This window comes from Platalea leucorodia (assembly GCF_965183815.1).
Source record: "Platalea leucorodia genome assembly, chromosome: 1".
NCBI lineage: Eukaryota > Metazoa > Chordata > Aves > Pelecaniformes > Threskiornithidae > Platalea > Platalea leucorodia.
In genome coordinates, this window is record NC_138823.1 from 30,787,950 (window position 1) to 30,795,569 (window position 7,620).

The window sequence follows — 7,620 nt, forward strand, 5'->3', positions numbered from 1 at the left end:
TATAGGACCCTGACTGTCTTTCTAAATGGATAACGTGATCATAAGAAATCTTTGAGCAGATCTCTCTTAATTTAATAAAGTTTTGCAGTCCGTGTGAAGTCCCCTGATTTGTTCTGAACCTACTCCTTAACTTGAAGAAAAATCTGTTGGACATTAACTTTTTCTTTGGATCTTTGGGAAGTATGTGAAAAGAAATTATTTTTATAGGATGGAAAATGTTAGATTAAGTTTCTTGTTTGGTTATCTTTTGTTGTGGGAGTTAAAATTAAATTGCTGGTTTTATAATTAACACATGATTGCTTGTTAACTATATGGCAAGGATGCCTAGAGCTTGAGATAAGAGCTTTTGAATATTATGTACAAATCAAAAGCAAACAAACTAATCAAATGAAACAAAACCAAGGAAATAAGGACCTTGCAGAGGACTGGAAGCAAACCAAACTTTATTTCCTCCAAAATTAGCTTCTAGAATGTGTGGAAGTTAATTTTTCCTTCTTTTAAATATGAAACCTGAATGTTACCAATATGTGAATCAAAAACCAGGAACCAAAGCTAACCTCATATTTTAACTTGGGGGTATTTTCAAGATTTCTGTCAAAGATCACAGGGAAATTACCTCAGAATATCTGAATGGATTTAATTTATTTAGCTGCTTAGTATTGGTAAGCCACATTGCTCTGATCTGCTGTAGCAGAAAGGCAATGTGCAGGCAGGGCACTGGTAGGGCTTTTAACGAAACCCCAGGAGATTTTCTTGTTTTCCCAGGTCTGCTGGGAAATGCTGACTCATTAAGGGCAAGCTACTTCTCTGAGTATCTCAAGTTTCCCTAGCTATGACATAGGACTAATAATATTAGAGGTGGCAGATCTGTTTTAAAAAAATACTAAATTCACCAGAAATATGCAGATTCAGAGGACTCAAACTACTCACAAACCTGGGTAGAATTCAGCTAAGTCTCAGCAAAAAAATATTTTAAATTATAAAAAATAAAACAATATATTACAAAAAAATAAAACAATATAACTCAGCAGTTGATTGCAATCTAGAATAAAGAAGGCATAGTACGCCTGCATTTACAGTGAAATTGTAGATTTCAGTTTGACACAAAATTTAATTGGTCATGCTTTGTTTTGCTGTTCGGTGTCACTCACCTCCTCTTCCCTTGATTTTTGGTTCAGCAATTAAACTAAAACATCTCTTATTCCCTGAGTTCTAACTAGATTATTTTGCAAAGGAGGTAAATATTGAGATTTTTTTTTAATGATAATTTGCATAGGAAACAAATGTATTACGATTACTGCCTCTGACTGAACTGGAACTGGGAAGAGACTTTATGGCATGAGTGTGGGAGAGTGGGGAATGAAATGCCGCTGTCTCAGCGGGGTTCTTTATCTCCCCAGTATATGACATTTCAGGTTAGGAGATTCTCAAGGCTTAACTAGACTTTTCACTAAAATTTAGAAGGCGGCTTTGGTTGCAGGAAGTTTAGGAATATTAAGTCCTTTTTTAGAATGTGAGTTGACCTTTTAAGCATGCAGGGCTTTGAGGACCCCTATATAGGAAAGTATGTAAAGGAGTAAGATGGCAGACCAAGTAAGAAGGACTATTCACTGATTAATAACTTGAAATGTATTGTCATATTGTCTTGTTTTTTTCTTCCTAACTACTCATTTATTAGTTTCAGTGCAGTAGCATTTGCAGAGATTGAATTGAGTTATTGAAGAAATAACACTGCATGAACTAAATCCTGAAATCCTATTCAATTTTATGCAGACTGAACTCCTACACTAGCGTGATTTTTATACAGTATCTGCACTTTGTCAGCAATAGATTTGCCATATCTGTTGATAATAGCTTTTAGTAACTTTAGAGTTGTCATTGTTCTAGAAGTATGTATTACTCATTAGGAATCTTTGAACTGTTAAACTGCTTTTTATCTCATAGCTTAATTTAAAAATTCTTTGAACATGTTCAGTTATTTAGTTTTATCCAGCAAGGAAAGCATTTCTTACACAAAGTAAAATGTTCTTATAAATATCTATTAATTTCCTTGGAGAATCGTGGTTGCTTGCAGACTTCTGTTACTTTGATTTTCGCCTTGTATGATTTACTGTATTTTTCTTTCCTTACTATTAAAAATGATCAGTGTAGTTGGAACCATTAGGATATTTTTCTTTGTGGCAGCAGAAAATGTTTTCTACTTTTCTTCAGGACTTAAGTTCATTTATTGCATTGCTTAATATTTACAAGGCAGTAGCAGCTCTGAGTAATCATTACAAATCAATTGATAATGTTGCACAGTGGGTTTTTGGAGTGTGGAAGTGAACTCCATCAAAGAAGGGTAATAAATCAATAAAAGTCTGTGGTTGTTTTGTGAAATTTTTAGAACGATCTCACTGCAAATAGCTAGAATATCAATTTCTAACTACAATGACAAATTAATATAATGTAAATTCATGGACACTTAATTTCAGTGTCAGATTACAAAGAAAAATATTGTTGTCTGACATCTATAAAGACAACATCACAAGTGCAAAACATTTTTAGTGTAACTGTACGGAGTGCATTTTATAATCACTGACAGTTTAGACTGAAACATAGAAGGGGTTACATCGTCTGTGATGCAAGAACTGCAGCATGGATCATCACGTGGGCAAGAAGGGTAATACCACACAGGTGGAAAAACACTGAAAAAGACTTCAAAATAATTTCCTAAGATATCAGAGAAAAATTTTAGAACAACATGCTGTAGCCAGTCCAGTTAATTTACAATTGTGGTAACATATTGAGAGGAACAGTAATGGATAAGCTGAAGAATAATATCTAAGTCCTTCTGACCTCTCAGCAAAATCCCATGCCCATTTCTCAGACTATCAGGAGTTCACTTGATAATATACGGACATCCCATTCTGAGCCAGTCACTGTAGACTCCTTCTGTAACTACTAAAAATCTTACTGATAAGAGTCGGTGAAGCCTTAGGCGCAATTCATAAATTTTTCGGATGGCCTTCAAAATAAGTCTACCAAATTGTGCCTTTTTTCACTTTGGGTGGTAAGAATGAGCTTAGCATGCCCACCTCAAATGTTAGATGAATCCATCCACCTTATTGTCTGGGCTTTCCTCCAAACTCTACCAATTGTTTCTTAGGGAGCACGGTGCTAAGCCACAGATATCAACAAAAGCATTTTCACTGAGTTTTGAGACATTGTGAAGTTGCTACAGCCTCTAATGTTAAACCAGCTTAAATCCAATAGTTTCACTGATCCATTTTAAAAATGTTTCACATTTTTGGTTATAGACTCTAGATATTATTTTTTTGAAAGAAGGAGCACTTTGTGAAATCTGTACTTCATTGTGCCCTTTATTGGCATCTCATATCGTCTTACTTACGATAGGTCTGGCATGAGACAGATGACACTGAAGCATCCCTAAGTTTTGCAGGACTCTAGTTTCCTATTAATGTTTAATGTTTGTCAGGTTCAGTGGCCCATACCTGTTGTCTAAGAACATCATATTATCTCTGAGTTTAATAACACAATGTTTGAAAATCTGTCTTTCTGTCTTATTGGGGGAAAAAAAACCCAACAAACCAACAAAAACGCAAAACACAAGAAAAGAGGAAGACAACCTTTGGAACCCATTTTTCAACCCTTGATCTTAAAATTAAATGCATAAAACTGTATTTCATCTAGCTGGAAGATAATGTTTTTTCTTTTGGACAGAGGACATCAGTTTACCAAAAGTGAAGCGATTTGAGAAAAAGTTTATCTTGCAACAATTTAGAAACACACATTATAAAAGAACCCCAAAACTGGATTCCAGAATTTTTAAACTAGAAATTTAGTTTTACTCTTAACATGGAAAATTCGAAAGTTAAAAAAAAAAAAAAAAAGAGCCTCTGTAATAGTCACACTGAAAAAATTACCACCTTGAGCCATACTGCAAATGCTTCATATTTTTGGTTTGTTTTGTACTGAGACTTTGCACCTTATTTACAAGACAGATTTTTTATTTTAATTTTTCAGACCTTGAAAAATCAAAAAGCAGCTCTGCAGTGCTTGCATGAAGCGCTACTGAACACAAGTGAAGTATTTGCTAAAGGGAATGATGCCCATAACTCCTACTGCCTAAAAGTTGGAAACTTATTAAAATTGAATGTCAGTCAAAAGATATTTCTTAAAAACTGTAATTCTGGGGAACAATATTATCAATTCATATTCTGAGAAATCACTCTGTCAAATGCTATAGGAGGAGATAAATAACTTTCTGGGAAAAGGCTTCCTGAACACACAAATGGCTTGAGAACTTCTGTATCATAGTAAAGAAGGATGTCTTCAGCTTTCAGAAGAAAAGCATGAAAATTTCACACTTATATCTCAAGAATCTTTGGAGTTCTGGAACATATTCTTTTCTTTCATATTATTATTTAAATTTCCAGGCTGGCATAATGGTTTACACAGCTGCCACACAGTCAGAAATAAATAAGGGAAAACAAAACAGATGAATAAAATGGTGCGCTTTTTTTGCCTTTTTTTTTTACTTTTTTGTGATCTTTGAATTTGGGATAAGGATGGAATATTGCATTTCTTACATTACTTATAACTAAAGAGAGCCCTAAATGAGAATTCTAGATGTGATTTCCCAAAAATCATAAAAAGTTGGACTGAGATGGGAACCTTGTGGCTGTCCCCCCCAGTACTAATGTAAGTGTGTCCATTTAGACTGTTATATGCTATCTACCACATGACACAGTCTTAAAACACTTCAGTATTTTATTCAAAATGCATACGCAGATCGTCTTCCTCTTATGTTTTCCACCTCTGCTCTAGTGGGACTGAACCTCTTTTGGCTTGTTGTTGCTATTCTGGGAAGCCTGTCTGAAGGAATATGCTTTGCCTACTGCTCTGTGCTGCTGCTGTTCAGAATCATACTGCTCAAAGCCATTCTTGAGTTGTGTATTTATAAGTCTGCCTTTGCTACTGAAGCACCTATGGGATGCTGTGGTATGTGAGGAAGGGCAGACCCAGAGATAATTTCATCCAATCACACTGACAAGAAGGGTGAAATCTTGCAGCTAATTTTCCTTTTTTTTCAAGGAAAGGAGGGTAAAGACTGGCGCTAATCTATTTTTTTTTTATTGTTATATTTATATTCTGCTTCATCGGTAGCTACTCAGAGTGAATGAATCAACTCATTTTAGGCCTTGGTTTTGCAACTCATATGTGCCTGGATGACATTGCAAATTCCCACATGCAGAAAAAAATATTTACACAAAAACAAGCTGTGAATTTTTGTTTTGAATTTATGACACAATGATATTTCTTTAGCTAATAGATGTTTTACTATAATCTGTAGTTATTTGAATGACCCATTTACTAACACTTTGTCATATTTTAGAAAGTGTTCATTTCCCTAAGACTTTCACACTCCCTGTCCATTTTGAAATGCATATTGTTGTTTCTTCAGCTCATACTTTCTAATCACTTTCAAGACTCAAATATCTTTCAATATATTAACATTTTTTGTCTTAATGGAGATATGGAAATGTTATATTAAGCAGTTTACTCATTTCTGATTTTTCAGAAAAGACCCATAACATATTTCGTGAACCTGGATGAGACAGCAAACTATTCATTTTGCTTTCTTTCATTTGTCTCAAATGAATTTTCATCACACCTATTCCAGATTCCTTTTTGTTTTTAGAGATATTGATGGATACTCTTACACTTTATGATTCTGCTTTCAGATTTAACAGTTTTAATGACAAACTTACTTAAAACAATGTTGCTAAAGTAGACTGCAGTGCAAGGATGGACAGAAATGGCTTATTAACTATACACAATTTGATACTTGAACATTCTGCATTTCTGTAGTGGATCATCACAAAACCATTGCACACCTTTTTTGTCTTTTGAAAACAGAGAAATTCTGTATCAAACACTGGAGGGCTCTGAAAGTTTGTAATATTAAATATACTGAGATCCTAAATATCTAGAAAAAGCAGATGATATAGAATCTGATAATTTTTCATTTTCTTTTTCTCTAAATGCAAGTTTTTCATTCTCGCTTATTTGTATAGATTTGTTTTTATATCTATAATGATATGCCTGTTTAAAAATACGTTTTTACTATGTTACATTTCAACTTCAGAGGTTATGCACACTGTATCTTAGCTATGACCAAACTGTCATGGGTACATGCAAGGACATGAATACTAAAATACCTTATTTACATGCAAGGGAATTCTGATATTACATTCTGTATATATACAGTAATAGTATACAGCATTGCTACACTTCCTAATCTGGCGCTTTTTAAGACAGTAGAGACTCTTTGTTAGTTGTTCTGTTGGAATTCAAGACTCCTAGTTACACAGATCTATTTCTAACTGGGTAACTGGTTCAGAATTAAGAGTCTGTTGGTGGACAGTGCTTTTACAGCCCTTCAGTTAGGAGTCAGTGCAAAGCCTTTTCATTTTTGGCATGAAATGTATGATGCAGCAGCAACAGGTCTTATCTATTTGGCACTGTTATGCTGAAATCTCTGTTTTTCTGCCTCAAATTGTCTTGCAGTTACCTTTTATTTCCTCATTTGTCTGTTGCCTTTTTGGAGTAAGTGCTGTTTTCTTTTGTGCTTGTCTAATATTGTCTACAGTGGTGTTTTGGTCTCTGTCTGGGGTGGTAGATGTTACAGCAGCAAACAGCAATGAAATCTCAAAGACTATTGTACCATCTGGAGCTTATTAGAGCGCAATATCATTCTTCCCATAAGCGCACTATATCAGTTTGTGAAGTTGGTTGCAGCAGTCCAAAGTCACCTGCAGATGCCCAGGCAAACATCAGATTACTTTAACAAGTGAAACTAATCACATGAAAAAAATGCATGCTGCTCCTATTTGCCTAAATAGAGAACAATAATACAAAAAGGCTGGCTGTATTGTCTGGAGTTTCATGTAGTCTGTGAATGAGTTAATAATTTTTGATTTTTCACTTTACTTATTGATCTGTGGGGATCTATTTCCCATGCTATTCTCAGTTCAATTCATCTGGGATTAGTTCTTAGTCATGTTTTCTTTACTTGTTTTGTGTAAGACTAAATGGTCTAAACCACTGTTTTAAATCCAGCTCTTAAATGATACTGATGTTGTCCCAGTTTTTTATAATTATCCTGTTCTCTGTCCAATCCTTTTTATTTCTTGGAAATAAAAGCATATTCATCAAAAACATTTCAGTGAAAGTGGGTAAAATCTCAGTGATATCAACTCTACTTGAGTCACAAGATTTATCTTATCTTGCACTACATTTCCTAAGAAAACATGAAACTGTTTGTCTGAAAATATAAGAAGTCATATATAAGAAGTACAAATTATGTAATCTGTATAACTTATTTACAATGAAATTTCTATGGATTAAACCACACGATATATTAGTCTTTGCTAATTTTGATTTTTAACTTTACATTGAACGAAAGAATACACAATGTTGATTGCTATGTAATCACATTGACTGGTATTCAATTCATAGTTTTGGCAACTAGTCTGAACTAGGTAGCCACTTTGGGAAGAAATGAACTACCGTCAGATGAAAGTCCTCAGTCCTCTTTCTCAACCAGAGTGGTAG